Raw genomic sequence first — 21,065 nt, 5'->3', positions numbered from 1 at the left:
CAGGCATCGCCATAGTAACTGCATTTATTTCATTCTAAATCTTGTGGCTTGGAGCTATAAGTAGAAACTTCTCTTCTGTTTGCTCAAATGAAGACCTAAATGGGATGAGAAATGTTGAATAACAACTGCAGACACTAGTGTGCACTGAACCTCTTCTGAATGCGCTAACTGCAAGAGGGTTCAATCATTACCTGGCAAAGCATTCCTTAATCTTGTGTGCTGTTATGGGGAATGACTCAGGGCCTTAAGTTGACAAGGCTTTGTTTGTTTAGGTATGTTTGCACGTTTGGAGAATAATGTTGGGTTCGTCCTCAAGTTCCTCTTTTGGCTTCAAATCAGAAATGCACTTTATACCAAATCCCTTTTAGGAGCAGTTAGCAGTAGCTGGAAGAACAAGAGAGGAATCAATCCAGCAGACTAGCATGACTTCTAAATATGTGCCATATACCAGGATTTAATTTTTTTATTGTTGTATTTCATATTGAACCTACTGCTGAGACTGTTGGCAACAAAATCAGTTGTTCCACTCTTATTGCTTAGTTGTTCTGCTCTCATTCAAAGCAAGTAATAAGACGATACAAATAACTCCCAGTGGTGTAGTGCTAAATTATTGCCACAATTGTGTCTTGATATTATTTTCCAAATATCATTCAGTCTTTAATTTTTAAACACACACACACACACACACACACACAGTCCCAGAGGACTAAATAGAGAGTGAACCATATATTGCAAGGTCATAAAGTGAGTCTTGACCTCAGTGTGTGTCGTCTACGTAGCCCGCTCCACCTGAACTGCCACACCACAATCTTGGGTTTGGCTGCCAGCGCAGCGTCCAGCTGTGTCCGACTGGATCGCCACATCATCGCCTCTGATAAGCAGCCCTTCACGTTGGACTTTACACCCTGTCACCCGCACGACTCTTGAGCGCAGCACACAGACACAACCCTTATTTAGAAATAATAAGCGTTCGTCCGGCCTGCCTACGTGTCTAGTGGCGTGCTACTGTGCAAAAACACGTTTCTAGTCACCAGGGCATCGTAAGAGTGTCTAACTCAGTTCGGTGTTGCCTTACATGACTGATACTCCATCAGGCCTCATAGACGCTGGTGGTGGGTACTTCTCGCTATGCTAAACTGTGAGTCTCTGAGGTCCCAGCTCTGCATATGCAGAGCCCTCCGAGCCCTTAATGACGGCTTACTGTACGATGACAGGCAGAGCTGACAGCTTGCAGCCGTGCCTAGGCGAAGCAGCGGCCTTGCACCCGTTCAGAACGTAGCAAATACTTTTTGCATGATGTAAACTAAAGCGTGTTTTTGCGTATTGTGTCTATCTATCACATCTGCTTCAGCCTTGTCGTTAACAATAGGCACCATTGTGGCCCAGCGTCTCTTTGCTTTGTCATAGAACTGGGTTTATCCAGATTTTCTGGCTAATTGCACCTGACACATCTTAAATCCAGCTGAGAACGGAGCCCCCCTCGTGTGGGTGGTCTGTCCCTTAGGACTGTCAGGTGAGCCATCTGATTTAGATCAGCGTCGTGGAATAGATTATCCACCCCCCTCTGAAGTACAGAACATGAACACACTGGAACTTTTGAAATGCAAAATCCATGTCTTATTAGCATGCAAATATGGAACAAACATTAACCAAGACAATGAAGGAAGCATGCACTCGCCCATCCCCCCATCGCTGTGTGAGTACACTGACAGACGAATGTAAATCGAATTCGGTTGCTAATAACCGGTGCTAACAAAGAACACTTGACGTGAGCATTGTTAGCGGTAGGAATGTTACTGGTAGATCTACCTCCTCTGTACCATGGTCATGACAGCAGTATGAGGAGACACCATGACCTGACCCTGGTGTGATTACCCTGAAGCCGGATCCATTCACTGCACTGGGGTCCCTCAACCACAACAAGGCGCAACAAGTCCCAATCCAACCCCCTCTCTCTCTCCGGCCGCCCCTGGTTCTCCCCTCCCCCTCTCTCCCCCTCTCCCTCTCTCCCTCTCCGGAGTCAATCTGAATGTCATGGCCTGGCCCCTGCAGCCTGTGGAATGCGGCTCCATGAGTAAATGGCCGTCCACTGAGGGGCCGATTGTTGTCCTCCTCCTCTCCCTTTGCAACACTGGTCTCCTTTGTGCGCGTTTGCTCGGCTCCGCCACAGAGAGAGCCAGCGACCCAGAGACGTTCTCCCAGTGCCAGCACGGCTGCCTGGCGTTCCAGAGGAAAATTATAAAGAAAGGAGCGAGGCCGAGAGGCAGAGAGAGCGAGGGAGAAGAAAAAAAAACCCACAGCGTCCCCAAAAAGAACAAAGCCATTGTGTGGCCGCTGGAACATGCCTCACTTATTGGCACGATTTCAGCACATAAATGGGAAAATAATTCATAGGCCTTATTTTAAGCTGCAGTTAAATGGGCTTTTACGACGGTGCAGTGCGTATGCCTGTGTGCAATGAAAATGAATCGAACGTACATAAGAAGAGTGCTTGGATCCTTGTGTGCTTGGTTGCTGAAGTAGTGTTCAGAAATGGGGTTAATAACTCACTCCTCATCTCCATTCTCCGCTCTCTAACTTACCGCAATATACACTCAACAACCGTTTCTAAATCCCATCATGTAGGCGGGCGTATTAAAGCACACAGGGAAGTCTGCATTGAAGGTTCATTTTAAAGCAATCTAAGCAGAATTGTGTAGTGAGTCTAGTGTGTTTTCTTTGAGAGGCTTGTGGCAAAGTCAGAGAGGCCATTTTAATCTGTTCACATATGGAATATCAATGGAGACCAGTGACCGGCCGGCGGCCTTGTTTGTTTTCCCTTGGAGCGCGGCCACTGCAGTTGAACACAATGAATGCTACATGAGCTGTGCCTGAACTCTTTAACACATGGGACGCCACCGCTGCAGTCCTTTTTTTAAAGCATGACCTAAGCCAAGACTCATGAATCACCAAAGTGCAGCAGCAGCAGCGCAGCCGAGTTGATGGAGAATCAGTCATGAGAGGCTCATCAGGCCTCCGGCTTGGGCATGGTGGAGGCCAGGGCTGATCCCAAAACTGCGCCACTATTCCCAGATGAGTGTGTTGGGAACGTTCTCAGGTCTCCATCCAGGTATGACTCAGCCATTGGGCAGGGCCAACTTTTTTTCTTCCACCATCATTCTCTGAGGATGACCCGTTCAGTCTAAACTCTTCATCCTGTCTGTTAACCACCGTCGTCTATCCACCCAGTCTGTCTGACCCCCTGTCTCGCTCCACCGCCCCTCTGCCCAATCTGACCCCATGTCTTGCTCATGCTCCCTGTGATTTTTCCTAGTTTGAAATGGAAATTTGTTTTGTGGAAACTGGCAAAGATGAATGTGTTGTTGTTTAGTCAGCTTCAACAGCTGTGCTGCTGTGGGAGTTTCAAGCCCCCCCTTCACACACGCACACACTCACACACACTCACACACACACACACACACACACACACACACACACACACACACACACACACATGCTTTTACAGTGGGAAACTATGCTCATTTTGCCCTTTAATACCCTCTCAGTAGAGAGAAAGAGAGAGAGAGAGAGAGAGAAAGAGGAGATTGTAAATTTTGATGAGACCCTAGGGGCGGTAGTCTACAAAGGACAAAAAGGGGGGGGGGGGGGAGAACACGGCTTTTATCATATTCCATTAACTTAGTAAAGTAAGTAAACCCTGAAACCATTTGTTTGTAAACATGGAAGGTCGCACAGAGCAAGGAGATGGCGAAAGGGCAGTAGTGAGTGCCATGGGCCATGTGCTAGACGGGCGGAACCTCAGCGGTGCATTTCCAGGCCCAGGCAGCGGCGGCTGTGGCCGTGGGGCTGGAGCCGGTCGGCAGCGGGCAGAACTGCGGTCATCCCAGCAGCGGGAGACTTCGGGAGCGGACGGACCACCCACACGGCTTCCCGTCCGCCACCCCACAGGCGTACCTGTTGCCCAGTTTCACTCCGACACCGGCCCGGTCAGCAGCCTGGTTATGGGTTATTATGATCGTGTTGGTGTTAGAGGTTAGTGAAAGTGCATTGCAAACCACCGGTGTAAATGAAGAACGTTAATGTCTGAGGGAATTCTGCGTTACTGCCCAGTTTTGCTGTGGCCATGCTTGTGTAGCTTGCTGTCCAGGACGTGAAGGATAGTCAAAACTAGGGCTGTCAAAATAACTGATTAATTTTGATTAATTAATTTGAGAAAAAATAACTGATTAAAAAAAATAACACAGATTAATCGATTCCGTATGACCTTTGATCCCGAGCCGTTGTAGTCAGTAACCATTAGACTGTAAAAAGAAGGAGAGAAGAAAATGTGCTGTCTAGATCATTGATTGGAACATTTACTTTTAAAAAACGGCCTGATGGTGTTGATTAAAATAAAGTCCTCTTGTCCTCAATGTCTGCAGCAAGGAATTTGCATATCACCGGAGTTCATCAACTCTAAAGTCGCACATCAATGCAAAGAAATAGACATTGAGGGGAGTGTTCATTTATTTTCATTGTGTCCCCTAGGTTATATCTGTGGCCTGAAATACCTTGTATTTAAATTTATTTCCTCAGCATATTAGGTCATATCATAGATTATTATGTCCATTATTAAAATAATAATAAAAGAGTTTTTGAACTTTAACGTCACTAATGCTGATTATTCAATGATTCATTTGAATTTAAATATTTAAAATACTTTCACAGCAAATATTATATATGTGATTAATTTAGATTAATTAATCACAGAGTATGTTATTAATTAGATTATTTTTTTTTAATCGATTGACAGCCCTAGTCAAAACACATGGCTTAATTTAAAGACTAGAGAGAGAGAGAGAGAGAGAGAGAGAAGGGGGGGGGGTGTTGAATGTGGATAATTATATTTTAATTATAGCTGCAGATGCCTGGAAAGAGGTAAACACTGAGAGTGATACTAAGAGTGTGTTTACCATCCCAGCGCAGTTAAATCACTCACAAAGGGATTCTTAACGGACAGATTTCCTGTCAAAGACCATTCAGAACATCTTCTCACAGTTCAAAGGAAATCTCAGGACGTGCTCGCCGCCTGTGTGTATATGGGCGTCAGTAGACCGTGAGAGGTGTGGTAGTGTTGTGTGAAGGCCTTGAGCCAGCAGCCATCTCCTTTAATTGCATTTGGAAAACACCCTGTTGGTGGGTGCTGCCCTGCTAGAAAACACAGTGTTGCAAAAGGAAGATAAGGGAAGTGTTTCAGCATGTCTCCAGCGCTGGCATAGCCATGTAGTCATCACAACACAAAGGACGCTGCACAGTGCTCGTCAACGATGATGTGGCAGTGGTGGTATCTGTGTGTTTGTTTATTCAAGTGTGTTAGCGTCAGCATAATACTGTCTCTTCATGAACTGACACTTCTATGACTGTCTTTGTTTCGTCTGTTGAGTTGGCAAAAGGAGATGCTGGAATAATCGCCTGCTTCGACCCACTGTGAAGTGGCCTTGCTTATTTTAAGTAGTTGCCATGGCTACAACAATGGTAGCTGATAATAGGGTAGGGAGTGAACAAGGTGTCCCCAGGACTGGCCAGCTCAAGGGTGGTGATGTGGAAAGCGTGCGGAGACACTTCCTATTGATTTAATTCTGTTGGTCTCTCCCTCAAGTCCACATGAGCACTCTCACTCTCGCTGCGTCTGAAGGTATTCACTGTATCAACCCCCTTGACTATGGTCAGGATGTGATCGAAAGGTGTGTGTGTGTGTGTGTGTGTGTGTGTGTGTGTGTGTGTGAGTGGCTGTGTGTGAGTGGCTGTGTGTGTGTGGCTGTGTGTGTGTGTGTGTGTGGGGGGGTGTATGCCGTATGAGTGAGAAGAAACATTCATTTGATATTGGGTAAGTGTGATGACAGAGGGTCTCTGTTAATTTTCCTGGTGTGTGTCTGTGTGAGTAGGACAAGTCTAGTGGTCAGGGAGGTGGGGAGGGGCAGATCTTAGTGCTCTGGATATGTTGTGGCCCTGGGAGAACAACACTCATGACGAATTCCTCAGTCCGTCTGTAGAGTCACTCGTCGAGGAAAATACATTGTGATGAAAATGTAGTTTTGTAGTTATTTTTTTTTTTCAAAAGCTCCTCCTTTTAATAATCGTGAAATTGATAGAGTTGTGTTTAAGGACATGCACGGATCATGAACAGATGAAGTGCACTTTGGAAGAGCCCTAACAGTTGAGACAGGATCTGCCGAGTGAAAGCGGTAAAAGCCTAAAGTAGCCTAAAGTAGGAGAGCAAGGAGAGGAATGACAAACATACACCAGCCTTCTTCCTTCAGAGAATTTGGCATGTTAACAACCTGACCCACTTATTTAGTTTGAGTTTGTTTGCGTAAAACATTTCACCTGCAATTACTTCATATTGATTCATGTCCCAAATGAAATAAAGACTTGTAAGTACACTGATTACTGATCGACCTTGTCTCTCTTGATGAAAAACAAAACAAAAAAACACCTTAACCATAACTCATGTAAGGAAAATGAGAGAGCATGGCATTGACCTGAAGGCAGAGCTGTTTGTACAAGCATGGCTATAAAGGCTTAGCCTCAGGTAACTGTAGCTCTAGCTGTTAGACTCATGGAAAACCACAAGGACTAGGCGTCTGTACAGACTCACTCAGAATGTTTAATGACTGCTGGCCTTGTGTCTGAACTCGTGCATTAGGATACATCTTTGCAGATGCTCGATCATTTGAGAAGTAATGCTAGCCTCAGAAATGCATACAACATAATGATTTGATTGCCTGCATTATTACTCTAGCAAGGCTTGTAAATCAGACAGATCAGAGTGAGAGAGACCGCCTGCATAATTATGGCATTGTCCAGTTGAATGTCTAAACAACTCATGAAGCGTTGGTCACTCCCTGGCAGCCGTCCAGACAAACATGCTTCTGAAACTATTTACATGGTTAATTACGAAAACATACTGTCATATTTCTTCATACTTCTGAGGAACTCAACGTGAAAGTGTGAGAAAGAAGAGATAGTGCTAGAGATAGAGAGATAGAGAGAGAGAGACAGAGAGAGAGAGAGAGAGAAAGAAAAAGAGAAAGAGAAAGAGAGAGGTGCATTGCGTAATAACCAGATAATTACTCACTTACTAAGGGCTTGTCCACAGCAACACCCTCTCTTTTCAGGTCGCTACAGTACCTAGAACACAAATTGGCATGCAGATCAAAGAGTGCACATGTGCATGAGTGATCCTGATCTGGCGTCACACCCCATTACCACAGACTGCTTGAGGTCCAATAACAACTCCCATTAGTGGTTTGGTGTGGTTTGGTTTCGCCTTGAATGGGTGGGAAGAGCTGCACTGTGAAATGGGGAGCGCCCTTTGACCAGTATTTTGGTGCTGTGAGTGTACATGTTGTACCCAAGAAGTGTGCCCACAAGCAGTGTCATTATCTCATAATGGAGCACTAGACTATGGGGTTAGGTTATCGGCCTGATGGTGCAGTTGCCCTGTATGCATGACTGACAGATGACTTCTAGACTACATCCACACATCCTGATTTGTTTGCACTCCTCATCTACACCACTCTGGCGATTTCGGGCTCCTGAAACTGCAAAATTGGAAAACGCTGTCGGCTCCTGTATTCATTCGAAAACTCCTGGCGTTCTAATGTGGACGGCATGTGAAAGCGGTGACATGGAAACCCATGCTCCCGTCCTGATTGGACCTTGTCAGTCTGATGTGTCTTGACTCTTCGTGACTCACTTCCACTTCCACTACTAGCTGTAGTACTACTGTAAAACGAAACAATGTTTTAAAAACGAAAACAGATTAGTGTGGATGTAGCCTTACTCTCAGTGATTAGTTTGCCCCAACTCTACCATCTACCATCAGGATCTACCTGACCATTCATTTGCCAAAGAAAATGTGTCATTAGACACTGTTTCAGCAATAGCCACACATCATTAGTCATCCACATGTAGATGGAAATCTCCTTAGCTATTAGAACTTTTGAATTCAGAAGGGGACATTTGAGTTTGAACATAATTCTCTGCAATGCAGTGTTTTTGGTTGATGTGGGGTGTCTTTGGTCTGTCTCTTTTGAAGTAATATTCTGTTTACATTTTTCAAATTCAAACCTGTCCTTTCTGTCCAGAAAGCAATTAGCTCCAGAAAAGTTGACAAGTGAATTGTGTGCTGGCCATTACAGCTAGACCAGACATGTGTTAGCTATACTATAGGATACTATAGTAGAGAGGTTTTGATCACTCTGTGGTCTGTTATGAACAAACTGTGCGTCTTGGGCCAAAAAAGTAATAATAACGGCTTCAAGGTTCCAAAATCTGAAGCAAAAACAACCAGCAAACATGCCGTTGCAAAGCACACAGACGTCCTGCACCTCCAACATTTGATCTGTGCAGCAGCTCAGAGTGAGTCAGATGGTCCTGACTATCCACCGCAAGAGCTGCGAGAGCCATCCTATCTGAATTTTTAGAATTCAGGATATGCAAACCCTGTGCTATATTTATCCTGAGTGCATACGTCTGTAGTGTATATCACCATAGTCCATGCAAAGTGCATTCCTCCAGAAAGCCACAGGTTGCACTGAGTTGCACTGTGATTTTCACAGTGAGGGTTTACTTTGCAGTTCCACTTACTCTGGTATTGTACCGGTAGTATTTTTTTTCTTATTGTAGTATTTCTTTTGTCAGAAACTTGGCAGATAACTGTTGTGCGTCTTATGAGATGCAGAAGTAAGATGACAGTGGCGACCTTTCTCTCTTAATTTGAGAAGAAGCTTGGGTAGGTTGACTTACTTTATACTACCTGTGTGTGTGAGTGTGTGTGAGTGTGAGTGTTAGAGAGAGAGAGAGTGTCGGTCAGTGTTAGTTTGCCGTTTGCCGTTGGAACATAGTAATTCACTAAAATGATTAGTTTTCCGCACTAGCGCTGAAGTGTTTGTGTGTTGACGGGGCCCTCTATCTCTTTTAGCATAATAACAGCTTTTAAGGCCTCGGTGCTCTCTCAATATGCCGTCCACGTATGCATTTTCAAACCTAGCCAAACTGCGGGAAGCTATATATCATAGGTCCGCCAAGTGGTCACCACATAATCCCAGAGGCTCTCGGAGAGACTTTCTGAATGATTGTTAAAAGTGGCCTTCTCCCTTCAGAAACACAACCATCAAAAATTAGAAGAGTTGTTTGGCATTTTTAGTGAAGCCACTACATCGTTGGTAATTGACATTTTCACCTTTACCTCGGGTGACCTATTGAATCAGAAATGCAGGGTAGTGTTTTGAGAGAAATGGAGTGGTTTGGAATAATTCACCATACGTTTACACTAACCTTCAAAGCTCTTCTGTAATCATCTATCCTTCCTAACAAGCTGTTTCTTTAGACAGTCATTTATTGTCTGGTTTTGGTAAGTTGTCCTTGGAGCTTAAGCAGCTGTGATGGATGCTGTTGTTCTCAATTTGAGCATTATGTAGAAAGCCCAATTAGTCAGATGGCAAAGCATTTGTTTTTCAACATTGCTGAGATGCTGGGGCCCCAGTCCTAGAATGGCTCTGTTTGTGGATGTAGGGGTTTAGACGTCACGATAGACGCCTTATATAACCCTGCAGAATGTGGGTCAACTTGGTCCAGTTTCAAAAAGAAAACACTGCGCTGGCCATCAGAAGTGCCTCACTTAGTTTAGTCCCTGAGGCCAGACAGAGAGAGCACAGGGGAGGTGCAGATCTGGGGAGTGAGAAGCACAGCCTCCTGGGTTGGTAGCTTCGCCATCTGTCAGATGTGTTATTTTCTAGAGCCTCTTCCAGTACATTTAACTCTGTCTCAAAAAAGTGTCTTCTTTGTGTGTCACCGTGGGATATCTGTGGTTATTTCCTAGGCTTTTCACACTGTTCCTGTAACCAAGACACCGCTTTTTTCTGTGTTTTAACAGGAATTGCTGAGAAGAAGCTCGCATAGTATGGCGGTGTCTGACATGGCTTCTTAGGTAAGTGGGCAAAAATCAAAGCAAAACGCTCAAAAAGCATCACAGTCAAAAAGCATCACAGACAAAAAGCATTGCGGTCCAAAAGCATCCTCTCATTAACATTACATTACAAAATGGGTCAACCCAGCTGCTCACACAAGCTAGGATGTGATGAGTAGAGCAGAGGCCAAGAAAGGTTATCTTATTATCAAACCTTAAGATAATGATAAAAGTTATCTTACTTATCAAACCCTACAGCTGATGGTAACAAGAATAAACACAAACAACAGTCCAGATGGCCCAGCACTAGTAGGTCTGATCTAACTTTGCCACAACCTACGACCGTCACGTCGTTAGGAAGGCTCTGGCCATTTTGGACTGTGTTGACCATCCCCTAGGGAGTTTGTGCTACTACCTTCAGGTAGAAGGTACAGAGTTCCCACCCATAAGACTAAATGTTACCAGCTCTCCTTTGTATGTAATGCCAATTAACATGCTGAATTTGCACAAATGATGTCATCTTTTTAATCTGCCGCTTCTTTGCATATTTAGACTTTTTGGACTGCTTATCCTGGCCTCTCCATGTAGTGATCTTGCACTGTGTTTTATTTAATGTACTGGTCCTTGTCTATCTGTGTTGTAATACTGTCATCATTTATTATCTTGTGTGTTGTGTTGCTGGTTGTGTTTCTTGATACCTAGCTGCAACTTAATTTCCCCCTGTGGGATAATACATTTTGACTTGACTTGACTTGACACATACACTTGGCTCATGGTAGGAACATAAGATTGTAGCTCAGACGAGAACTCTTGAGTTGAACTCTGCTGTTCCTGGATGACCCAGCCTCTGGGTTACACTTGATTTGAGCTTGAATTCAACATGGATGTGAATCATGATGCACCAATGAAGCAGCAATGTGTCATCATAACAGTGTAGACATGACACTTTCTGTAGATGACTTTCCTATAAATGTAGATGCGCTTGGAAGAGCGGAAACTGTGGTCTGATGAGACTGATTTTTTTATGCTAAATGTTAAACTTGAGACTTGATTCCCTCTAGACATATGCCATGGTCACATTAGAACCTCTTAACTAATTTCTGACCAATTTACCATTTTTAAAATATGTTCTGTCATATATTTGTCCCAAGCACACACTCAGCACTGTTTAAGACTAGCACACACTCAGGACTGTTTATGGCTAGCACATCTTCTTCTCTTCTTCTCTGACTGCCTCCTGGCAAACCTTGGAAGTGTGGTGCTTCACATCCTGCCGCTGTTGCCGTGACAATTTGGTTCTCCTCTGCCCGCTATCCCACTGCACACACACATGCTTTGGTGGGAAATGACATCACAGTCCTGCACCGTATCATCCCAACTAAAGAGACATCCACAAAAGTCTGCCTGGAAGATATTTTCTTGCCCAGTTGAAACAAAGCGGGGGTGTTTCCAATTATATCTGTCTAGACTAGTCAGTGCACCACGCACAAGCAAGTGCCCTGCTGGCTGGCTATTCTGTATTGTGCCTTCGATGTATAATGGGTGGCACCTTTAGCAGAAATGTATAGGTTAAATAGATGCCATGTGTGGGTCTGGCCGTAGACACGGTCCACCGCAGTGCTGAGACAGATGGAGGAGGAGTGGGCGCTAAGAGGGCAATGCGCTAGGGCATTTCTCAAGGCAGCATAGTGCAGCAGGATGCTTACTAATGTGTTGAACACTTTTGTTCTCTCTGTTTAACATTGATTTTTTTTCATTGTTTTATACTTTCGTAAAGTTGCAAACCTAACTCTGTTAATTCTCAAATGTGGCTTTTATGTGATGCTTGCATGGCTTTTGCAATGCTGGCCAGATCGAGAGACACGGCCACCAGCCCGATTGATGGAAGGAGATACTTGTTGAACGTGTGTGACGTTTATTCCTCTGCACCATTTCTCCCCTCCCTCGTTCACTTTGGTCGTCTGAGAAAATCCAAACTCCCTCTCCCAGGGCCCCCCAGCACCACCCTCCACCGGCTGAGCTAAGCCCACGTTCCTGCCAGGGGTATGGCTTTATCTCAGCGCCATGACAGAAAGTACCTCCGATAGATTTACACATCATACGCGTCACCAGCATGTGCGCTGCATTGACATTTATAAAGTGCCTGTAAATGCTTCCATTGACAGTGGCGGGTTGGCAGAACTCAAGGCCAGACCGTACCTGCATTAGCGAGCCTGTAGGGCGTCATGCACATACCTCTGCTTTGAATTTGCGAGTCTCCACGGATGACAGGAGAGATCAATCTTGAATTCCTATCGCAGTGTGCATGGGTTAAAGACAGCCCAAGTGCATATGAACTAACCCTGCACCCTTCTCACATTTTATTTGAGTCAGGTAGTGTTTTCAAACTTGGGCATGTGGGTATGAATCTCAAGAAAAGCATGTGATTGGTGTGCTGTCATTCCGACAGTGGAGCGTGGGGATGGGATGGCTCTATCTTGGTTCTGTCAGGTGTTCCATCACTCCTGCGTTCCTGTGGTGGGTGGTAGGGGCTGCGACTGAGGCGACCGGTGCCCGTCTACGCCTCACGTGGGACTCCTCGACAGGCGCTCCTCAGGCGTTCGTTCGCTCACTCTGCAGTGAGCGAGGAGGCTGCCTCCCCTGCTGGGTCGCCTCGCTGGGAGGGCACTTTAAATTTGGAGCCCCCACTCATCAGCCTGTGGTCAGGCGGTGTGGAGCCACGCTGTCTCTGCCAAACAGCTGAGGAGGGGGGACGTGAGAAGCCCCCGGGGGTGTCTCTCCAACCGCCGGGCGGTCAGACCTCACTTTAGCAGAGTTTTGGGAGGGGGCTTGGGGTGGGTGACGCGGGAGGTGTATCGTATGCATAAACACCACACTAAGAATAGCAGATAAACACCACAGCTTTCATAAAAAGGGAAAGGGATTTTAAAAAGAGCTGCGTGGCTCAGACTGAGGGCCAGAAGTATGAGTTTTCGCTTGCAAATAGCTGGTGAAGCCAGCCAGACAGGGGGCCCTGAGCACTAGCGGGATCCGCACGTCGCGCAGAACAGCCCATGGACACCCCCTGGGTCGCCGGCTTCGTATCGGACTCAAATTACTACAGACTCGTCTCGTCTTCTAAAAAAGGGATCATCTTTCAGAGATCCTTTGAAACACCTCTAAGCCTGGATGTCTCTTGATTTTTATGAGTGGTCAGATGACTGGCATGTTTCAAACAAGCCCGGAGAAAAGAAATAGCCATTTGCTTTTGCATCGTCAACACAGAACGGCTATACCCAGGGCGGGTGTGGGGGGGTGAGTATTGCACTAATGTTGGGCTTCCGTAATAAAACGTGTGGACACGCAACGCCATCCGCCCAACGAGCCTCTCCTAACTACCACTACGCCATCCCCCAACACTCCCCCATCTGCAGAGCACTCGGCCAGCACATGTGAGCTCCTGTTTAAATTACACTCGTTACTGCTCTCATTAGGGCTCCTTAGTGCAGCAACTAGGGAGGAGAGAGAGAGGATAGAGAGGGAGAGAGAGAGGATAGAGAGGGAGAGAGAGAGGATAGAGAGGGAGGGAGAGAGAGAGGATAAAGAGGGAGGGATAGAGAGGGAGAGAGAGAGGATAGAGAGGGAGGGAGAGAGAGGGCGGGGCCTCACATGGCAGAGCACAGCCTTATTGGAGCACAGTGTATGACCCCAGACGATTTGTGCAGGGGGCCCTTTTTTATCCGGCCCCTCTTGAGAAAAAGAAAAAAATAGCTGGCATTTTCTGAAGTGCTGCGAAGGAAATGTTCACTTTGTTAATGCCGCTCCACTTATCCACGTAGTCTCTGCAGGGTGTTGCGAAGCTAAGATATGCATCAGTGTTTAGGCAGTTAGCCATTTGCAGGCAGGCTTTGAAATGCTAGTAAGGGAAGTTGATCCAGATCTCCTCAAGGATATGGGCACATGTATGAAAACTAATGAGATCTAGTGACAAAGTCCCCCACTATGCCTACTGTATAAAGCAATTAATACAGCTTTTCTAGTGTAAACGTTGATGAAACTCCAGCGGATTGATCCACTCTTCTTGATTGGGAACTGATTGAGTCCAGTCCTTGGTTTGGCGTTTGGAAAGTAAAGCAGCGTGTTGCTGATGCTGTATCTACAGGGACATTAGTGCCGCTATAGCATGCATATGGGTGATTGAAGGCAGATGGCTGGTTAAAACACCCGCAAGGCTCTTTTAAAAAAAGCCAGGGATCCAGAGACATGCGTTAAGGAGTCATAAAACCCTATAACCCTCAGGAACATTGCCTGAGGTATATGAGAGACATATGTCTCAGTTCCCCACCCCCCACTCATTATGGTCCAGAGTTGCTGTGGTCACACTGCGTACCGCTACACATTCCCTGTTCCTTTTTTTTCCTAATGCTGGTTACCTATTACAGCTCACAGGAAGGCAATGATTCCAACTATATATTTTTCCGAACTGGATAGATATCATATTAAGTAGATGTAGAGATATTAGATCTGACTATGGTTTCATTCACATACCAGTAGCTCATCTTGACTACACATATTTGTACGGTAAATTGAGTAAACTACCACATGCTGTCATGGTTCATTTTAAGTTTGAATGCTCTTGGATTCTTATTTTGCTGATAACATGAAACTGGAATTCAACATTTATGTTCTGTAGAATTACTTTTCTAATAATTTTCTTTTAGCTTAATATCTCAGTTGAATAACTCGACTCTTATTGAGAAGTGTCTAATTTATATCAGTAAATCAGCATTGTACATCAAGCCATGCAGTTGTCACTCGTGACGTTTAATATCTGTAACTCTAACAAACTATCCAAACAGCACACAGAGGAACCGTTTCTATTTGATCAGATCCCCTCAGCAGCGTTTAGTTTCAATGAGAGCGTGGTGGTGCTGGTGATGCTGGTGCTGGTGATGCTGGTGGTGGTGGTGGTGCTGGTGCTGGTGGTGCTGTTGATGCTGTTGATGCTGGTGGTGCTGGTGGTGCTGGTGCTGGTGGTGCTGGTGATGCTGGTGGTGCTGGTGATGCTGGTGGTGGTGGTGGTGCTGGTGGTGGTGCTGGTGATTCTGGTGCTGGTGGTGCTGGTGGTGGTGGTGCTGGTGGTGGTGCTGGTGCTGGTAGTGGTGGTGGTGGTGGTGGTGCTGGTGGTGGTGGTGGTAGTGGTGCTGGTGGTAGTGGTGGTGGTGGTGGTGGTGCTGGTGGTGGTGGTGGTAGTGGTGCTGGTGGTGGTGGTGCTGGTGGTAGTGGTGGTGGTGCTGGTGGTGGTGGTGGTAGTGGTGCTGGTGGTGGTGGTGCTGGTAGTGGTGGTGGTGGTGCTGGTGGTGGTGGTGCTCTTGCAGGTGGTGGTGATAGCAGCACCAGCCCCTGGCTTCAGTCATCCTTCACATCCCAGGGCTTGCTGTCCCCACTCTTCCGTGGAGGAATCAGGGGTACTACGGATGGCCGTAATTACCAGCGTCACGCACAGTAATTCTCTACTGCAGCTCTCTATCCTCATTAGTCGCTCCGGTGGGCAGCCAAAGCCCTGCTGGCCCCAACAAGGGAAGGCACTTAGCTTAATACCTCACCCCTGGCCTCCCCCGGGCGGGCATCTCCACGCACAAACACACAGACAACATTGGAGTAGAACAGCACGGTTCACTGGAGCACACAGATCATTAGTATTTTAATAAACTAGATGTACCGCATAGCGGTAAAAAAAAATATGACCGCCGCTCAGTCCTGTACATCCGTTCCGCGAAAATAAATCACACTTCAATTTGTCTCCATCTTTTACTCCATCCCCCACTCTTGAAACTTTTGTGTATGCTTGTTTGGCATGCCTGAGTGTGTGTGTGCGGCTGCACAGAAAGTAGCCTAGTGGTGCTGAAAAGGTGAATAGATTGTAGAATAGCCAAAGAAGATGTAGCATTGTTATAAAACCTTTAAAATCTCTAAACAATCACAAGTAGGGCAGTTCATCACAGTTTATCCATTGCAACTGGATTGATGAAAGGTCACTTACACCTGTAGGCTACATTGTATTTGGGAAAAGCAATATGTTATTTATTTATTTATTTATTCATTTATTTATTTATAAACAAAAACATCTCTGTCAGTTCCATGCCGTTTTCAACAGCTATCAAAAACAAAGGTCATTTTTGGATGGATGGATTTTTTGTGAATGTTTCTTCTTCTGCATAAGATTTTAGTCATCTTTAGTTCATGTAATACTTTATTGTCAATGCACAAATTAAGTAACAGTAGTCTGAAACGTTATTGTTAATGCACAAATTAAGTAACAGTAGTCTGAAACGAAATGCTGTTTTACATCTAACCAGTGGTGCAAATAACTGACATCTCCAAATGGGCCTTGATGAAATGCGTCGCTAGACTGTTCATACACATTTTAACGGGCCAAAGTTGAAGAGCTGTTGTCCGTTATTGTTCGTGCAAATATAGGCTGATTCATGTTCCCTTGCTTTGTGTAACTGAGGTCCATGGCTAGTCTGGCTTTCACCAGACCAAGCTCAATCTTTTAAGAAATCAAAAAATAAATAGCGGGCAGATCAGGCTGGGTTCACCCAGCCTAGTCCATAGGCACCCGATATTGTTTAATTTTCCGACTGAGAAATCCACGCTCTGGCTATTCTAAATGCAAAAATGCATCAGGGAGTTATGACAAAACTGTAACTAACAAACTAGATCCTAATAGAAAGCTGTTAGCTTCCCTAAGCTACAGGTAGGCTTATAAGGTAGGCCTATTTACAACATAAATTGTCAATAGGCCATGCTGGCGACACAAATAAAATCTCCTTTGGAAACCAATGGCTTACGCCTTACAGTATCAAGCGGACTTAAACTGCCATATCGTGGCGAAAAGTTGTAATAAAATTCACGCAGCTCCATGAGTCAAGGGAAGTGCGAATGAAGTAGCCACTTCTAAATAGGACCCACTACACCGTAGCTTAAGATGTGTTGCTAAAGCAGCCATAATGAAATGAAGGTGTCATTGTTTGGATACTTAACACACATGTGCCGAGGACGAAACGAAATCTAGTCTAGTGGGGCTACATACCCACCAAATTTCATGTGCCCCGGTGGTTCGGTGTCCCGGGTATCGTTGACCAAAAATTCAGGAAGTAGATGACGGGAAAAAAAAAAAAAAAAACTTTGACAATCCCTATATGACCAGCATGACGGTCATAAATAAAATAAAAATAATCAATAAATAATCAATAAACAGGCAACATTGTATTTGTACAGTCTTAACTCTGCATTGTTTTATGATGAATAAAAATGGCAGGAAATGTGAGGGAGGGGGTGTATGAGTGTATGCTTGGCAGAGAGAATATTGGCTGCAGAAGAGCTGTGGCATTACTAGTAGCTCCGGGGAGAGGCAGGTGTCAAGATCGGGTCCCCGTTGAGTGTCACTGGGTGTAAGTGTGACTGGTTCAGTGGTGTCAAGGAGGTGAGAGGTCTGGATGTTTGGGATATTGGGGTGAGGTGGCAATGCCACCGCTGTTGGGTGAAACTTTACGCTGTGGTATCTCCCGTGACACCACACCTACCCAGTCTGCCTCTTGTCTGTATGTCTGTCTCTCTGTCAGTCACTCAGTCAGTCCGTCAGTCTGTCTGTCTGTTTGTCACTCTGTCTGGCCCAGTCCCATGTCACAGATGCCAGCACAGCGACGTGTCTCTCTTTCACAGATACGTGATCTTCTGTGGTGGAGCGGCCTTTGATGCTGAGGCTCCAGCTAGGCTAGAGGGGGTATATATGACCCTCATGACCCTTGTTCTCAAACATATTGACTGGCACTGCACTGCACTGAACCAGGGCTGGGTCAGACAAGGGGAGGACTACAGGAGCAACATCTTCATAACCTTACTGCTAGCCTCTTCAAGCTTCTTGTAGCTGCAGGGCAAACCATCCACTGATGCCTCCTAATATATGATTAGCCATGATCTCATGCGCTTGACACCATCTGTGAGATTGGAACACAAACTCTAAAAGGTGGAAGCGGAGCTAGTAATCAAGCATCTTTGGTGATACAGCTCTCACAAAGGTCTCTCACAAATGGCCTTTAAGAGCAGCGGTCATCAGAGAAATGCTGCCATTGCTTCCCAGTGTTCTTCATACTGTAGGTTCTTTATATCCCAGTAGTGATCAGTGCCTCTTTTTCTCCTCTTGACTGAGTGCAGCAGAGCTGAGGGCCGCCTTATGCTCAGCTCTCCACCGACACACACACACACACACACACACACACACACACACACACACACACAAAGCCACCGTGCCTGAGACGAGCCTCTCGTTGGTAGCAATAATATTTTGACTTGCTGTCGACCACCGACGATATCCATCAGGCAGCGCAGCCACTTCAGTAAGGCAGCCGAGCTAAATGGGTCTCCGTTATGACCCTAAAGGAAGCGTCCTGCTTCATTATCTACACGGAAACCTTCTGCAGACCAGAGCGCAGGAAGACAAGGGGGGAAAAAACAACAGCCTCAGACACCATGTGATCTGGTCATGACCCTTCCTTCCTTCTCTGCCTCTCCGCCAGGCTGCTGGTTTCCTGCAGAGCCTGGGCCCCTGGGAGGGAGACACATCCCCAGAGCCTCCCTCCTCTCTCCCCCTCTCAGGCATGAAATGAATGAATGCTCGATATCCATTTAATAGAAAATGACTTCAAGTAGATTAAGCACTTCGTGTTCGTATTGCCTCCATTATGTTACCACATCTTATGTGTGGTTAGATGTCCGTTATTATTGTAATGGAGGAGGAATATTGAGGATCTTCGTAATCAGTGGTGCCTGTTAGAGTGGAACATATTTCAAGTTTATCTCAAATCCTGCACTAATTATTCTGTGTAAATGACTAGATGGCAGAGAGTGTGAAGTCAACACCTCACTCAAACTCAATTATCTGGATGCTATTTTGGTTACAGTGTGCTCTGCGTGTGGAATTCTCCTGAGTGCTTATTTCCAAAACTGGATACATTTTCCTGCTTGTTTCTTTCTTAGATAGCAGAGTGAAATCATAAACAACAAACAAACAAGCAAGCGAGAGAACAAGCCAGCTCTGTGAAAATAGCCGACGGGAGTAGAAGCACTCAACCGTTAGACCCTAACGCTTTAATGGTGTGTGCCTCGTCAAAGATAAAATGCTCTGAGACAGCACATTAACTCCATTAACCCTGATTATGATTCCTGAATGTTACTGCAGGTGAGCGAGACATGAATCACTGTCAGATTCCTCTAGGGTCTTGACTAAAACGTTCATCTTCACTGTGGGAAAATGGTGATTAAAGGCCAGTGTTGTTCTTCAGATCTCCAGTCCTCCTGACAAATATTGACCATCACAGGCTCTCTGCTCTCAGATAAACAGAGTCGTCTGAAGCCCTTTATATAGACCTGCTCTTCCTGTAAATATGCCTGCTGCTGTTTATCCTTTCCAGAACCCATGGGCAACCATCAAGGACACCAAATGTTCCTGTGCCTGAGTGCCTGTGCCTGAAGTAAGGCCTTGAGCCATTAGTCAGCTCAATAAGGCATCGGTGGCAAAATATAGTCTCAGCTATTAATAAGGTTAGCACCACATTAGCTTCCTATATCAGCTCGGTGTAAATGTTTGAAAACCAGCCCCGCTGACATATATGTAGTTATATGCATGCTGGGAATGTATATATGTGTATATGAGTATACAATCTCTTTCACTGACATCATCGAATGTATTTTATGTTTTCTGCCTTTTTTCCCCTCTCCTCATACCTCCCAGCTGAGTGTAATGATAGCCAAGCATCTTTTTATGTAACGAAGTGTCTATCATGTTCCGTTCCCCGAAGTGCCTTATGATGTGTGCTGTGATGTGAGTGACTTTTGCGGTTAGAAACTTAAATCTGATGGAGTGGCTGACTGCTGATGGCAGGGTGGGGTTACGCTTCGCCATGGCAATGGCAGCAGCCGTGTTAGAGGAAGAGGCGTCCGAGAAGATGCCTGCATCTCATGTGACCCCCCCACCCCCCATGGCACTGGCGTCAGGGCCCCTCCTGATGGACGGCGACAGCCGGACCAGACCTCACAAAACCTTACATGTGTACACACGCACACACACACACACACACTCATGTATGCACACCCAAACATGTGTGCCCCTAAAAATGACCATTTTGTGTAGCCTTGGCACCCACCCCTTTGTGGAGTGTTCCTGAAGAGTTGACTGACAGACAGACTCTTATGCTTTCATTACCGTCTGTATAAAGTCCCCATGCAGGCTTGCGTAAGTGCATTTCATTTGCTGGAAATGAAATGTTCCATTTTACAGTCACGTGTTTTTTCTCATAAACCCCTGAGGTGCACCATGACAACAAGGCAATACTGGAAAACGCCAAAGTCCAGCAGACATGGCGTACATTATGCATTCTCTATGATTCAATTGTGAAAACATGAACTTTCCACTATTCGGGATCGTAAGCCAATGACTAAGCTCCTCCCAGACCAGCCCGTGGACTGCAAGTGTCCACATGCCTCCCTGCGACATGTTTCGGAGTGGACGAGCAGCCCTGACCCTGGCCTTTTCTCCCTGCTAGTAAAATTTGAGAACCACTGGTAATTTTGGGAATATGAACACTGTGCTTTGAGTGCGTATTGGCCAAGCACTCTCCCACAGTATCCCATTTGCCTCCCAGTCATCTCGAGCTGCCTCAAACGGCATTCCGCTTGAGGAGCGAAGCCTCGCATCCGGGGCCGAGAGAGCTGCCAGACTGCCAGAGTCCGGCATAAGTAGTGTTTGGCAAGCGGCGGAGATCAGGCGCGGGTCACCGAGATTGTGTTTGTTCCTCGTCAGTGGGGGAAGACCGTCCAGATTCAGAGGAGACAGTGCTGAGTGGAATGGCACAGATGGACTTGCCAACAGAAAGGCTGCCAGATTGGAGGAATTGCAGTACATTTGTTTTGGAGATGTCTGTTCAAGTTTTTTTTTTCTCAAAGTTTTTTCACTGGAGAGAGACAGAGAGTGAGAGAGAGGTGTCTGCTCTGGAAGCTCCTCTTAGCCTCTAGATGCACCTGAACCATGCTGCGCCTGTGTGGCGGTGACTTGGGAATGGTGGACTGAGGC

General features: G+C 45.9%; 1 protein-coding gene across 2 annotated transcripts in view; it reads left to right on the top strand.

Moving 5' to 3' along the window:
• Window positions 1-21,065, top strand: part of ppp2r3a (protein phosphatase 2, regulatory subunit B'', alpha) — a 77,271-nt gene that overhangs the window by 4,468 nt on the left and 51,738 nt on the right. Inside the window, exons 1-2 of one of the 2 annotated variants that reach the window (XM_076294303.1) lie at window positions 8,304-8,776; window positions 9,920-9,973. The gene's annotated coding sequence lies outside the window, so the exon portion shown is untranslated. Of the gene's footprint in view, window positions 1-8,303; window positions 8,777-9,919; window positions 9,974-21,065 lie in introns of those variants that run through there. The other variant, XM_076294302.1, reaches the window with a different exon arrangement.

The sequence above is a fragment of the Alosa pseudoharengus genome, unplaced genomic scaffold (assembly GCF_046254945.1).
Source record: "Alosa pseudoharengus isolate Yale_2024_CS ecotype anadromous, Long Island Sound unplaced genomic scaffold, YU_APseudo_1.1 YU_APseudo_1.1_scf_2, whole genome shotgun sequence".
Taxonomy (NCBI): Eukaryota; Metazoa; Chordata; class Actinopteri; order Clupeiformes; family Clupeidae; genus Alosa; species Alosa pseudoharengus.
The sequence above is the reverse complement of the archived record's forward strand: the minus strand, read 5'-3'. Positions and strand labels throughout refer to the sequence as shown.